A 2,551-nucleotide genomic window follows, 5' to 3' on the forward strand; every position below is an offset into this window, starting at 1 on the left:
ATCGAAAAGAGCAGAAAGAAAGTCTAAAATCATGGGCTACTAAGTTAAAGCTCAACTTATTTCCAATCTTTATAAGTTATTTATGTGAGGATTGATATCTATTTGTATCTAAATATGTATCGTTTAAAATGATTAAAAATCAGAGTTCTCTTGAATATATCGACCAGTTTAATCATATATAATATCGTTTTGGAAAACATAATCAAAATATAAAAAATGTATGTGTTTTTGAAGAACTTAACAATTTTATATTAACTTTCTAGTCCTTTAATAATCTAAAGACTATCGTACCGTTTATATGAGTATTGCTCTTTATGCTTATTTTACATCTGACTGCTTTTTATGCTGTACCAACCCTTCCTTCAATGGCTTCATTAATCTGCTTACTTAAAGAATTTTCTCCTTTTGTTGTACTTGCTTACCCATTGCTTCCATTGCTTCTATCGTTATCGATATTTTTCTCACTGTATGGCAATTTCAGTGACTTTTGCAATGAACTGCTTACATAAAATATATATACATGGAAAAAAAATGGAGAAAAAATTGCTTAACAATTTTAACTGAAACTCACACACTTGACTGGACATGAAGCAACTTTTAAAAGAGTTAAACTTTTTCTTCATATTTTGATTATGTACCGACCTACGAGACTGTACGGTCATACTTAAGTAGACTCAAATGGATTAAACGTTTTATACATTTCCTATGTCTACGTATTGCGACCAGATGCATTTACGGGGGATAACAGTTGTGGGGGATAACATTTGCGGGGGTTACATTTGCGTAATGTTATGGGTAAACGTATAGACTGTCATACCGAACTAACTTCGCTGAAATTGCTGTGTATTGTTTTCAGATAACTGCACCCACATAAAATACCATATAGTATAATATACATTAAAGAACATTTATAAGTCGGCAGACATTTAATTTTATTGCTTCAGTTAAAATGGCTGCGACATATTAGTAAATGAAGCAGAGTGACAACATTAAAATTCCTTAGCGAGTTTTGCAGTTAATTTTATATTAAATTGCTGTCTTTTAAATTTCTTCATATATTAATGAAAAAATTTTAAATTTAATATAATTTTCAATAACTTTTATTTGCTAGTTTAAAGGAAGAGTTTTTTACTCTGAAATGTGATAATGATTTCAAGTCATTCCCTCCTGCTTTTAAATTTTAATCTTTGTATGCGCTGTGTTTCCTACCCGCCTGTTGTTCTCATTAACGGTTTTTAAACAAAAACTTAATTTATATTAATTGAAATTTTGTGGTATCGTATATAATTTAGGTCAGTTGAGGTTAATTGACTTTGCTGCCTCATTAAATTATATATAAACAATTTTAAATGGTTATTAAAATGCCATTTAATTCGCATATCTATGTTAATGTGTTTTTCACTGACACTTTATTTTAATATGTTTTCATTAATATGCATAATTACAATAATGAATATAGGTATGCATGATTTAATAATTATTCAATTTCAAAGATCAAAAATCAACATTTTCACTCACCTTTAAAACGTAAGGGTAGCTTAATGATAAACCAAATTTGTTGTGGTTTTTTTTTAGAATTGATGAAATTGATACCTGAAAATCAGATAAGAAAATAAAGTAAGTATATCTATTTATATATAAAAGAAAATGTAATTGTAAAAAATCGTAAAAATAAAATGCTGGTTTATTTTTATACTAATATATATATTTAAACTATAAACACTGAAGCATGAAACCATATGGTTTCGACAATCCCGAACCCCGAATCTTCTTTTATTAGAATCTTTTTATGAAAGGTAACAAAAAGTAGACAATAAAAAATAAATAATATTAAAATGTAAAAATTAATGTCGTTTATTACATATAACTTATCACAAAATTCTCAAATTTAATATATATAGATTCTCATAGACTTGAGCTGCTATTCTATTCTATTTTTAATGCAGTGTTGAAGGCTCAATATAAATAGTAATGGTAGCAAAAGTTTGAATGAATTAGTGAGTTCAAAGTGCCTAGTGTGGCACTTACACAATAATTATAAACTGGACCCAATTAAATGCCATCAATACTACCCTAAAGAAAAGACATGGGTTCATGTAAGGTTTCTTTAGAATTGACGCATTGCTCTTATCATTTTGAAAGTGCAAAATTATACATATTATATGAAAATTGTTAGTATAAATAAACGTATAAAAATTAACTCATTGAAAAAGTGTTTGTACCGCTCTAAAATTAAGCATTACATTTGTTCTAAAAAGGAATTCCCGAATTGCTATATACATCACAAGTTCCTGAAGGAAAGACATGTAGAGAGTTTTGGCCAAAAAATAAGCAATATAGTCAAATCAAAATCAAATTAAAACTTACTGAGATCGTATTTCTACAATTGAATGAACTATATATAGTAACAGAGTTCATTTTTACTCTTAAATGTCCGTTTCGCACAATTTGGGCAAGGAATAGAGTAAATATGAATATGAGAAATATTAATTGCGAACACTGTCAATTCCAAAAACTAGAGAATAAAGTTAGAATAAACTTAGTTCGCCAT

General features: G+C 27.9%; 1 protein-coding gene across 1 annotated transcript in view; it reads right to left on the reverse strand.

The window, feature by feature from the left end:
* The window catches only part of LOC119678233, a 31,143-nt gene extending 29,583 nt beyond the window's left edge, over nt 1-1,560 (reverse strand). Inside the window, exon 1 of the mRNA XM_038089951.1 lies at nt 1,519-1,560. The gene's annotated coding sequence lies outside the window, so the exon portion shown is untranslated. The remainder of the gene's footprint in view (nt 1-1,518) is intronic.
* Nucleotides 1,561-2,551: the final 991 nt, after the last annotated feature.

This window comes from Teleopsis dalmanni, chromosome 2 (assembly GCF_002237135.1).
Source record: "Teleopsis dalmanni isolate 2A chromosome 2, ASM223713v2, whole genome shotgun sequence".
Taxonomy (NCBI): Eukaryota; Metazoa; Arthropoda; class Insecta; order Diptera; family Diopsidae; genus Teleopsis; species Teleopsis dalmanni.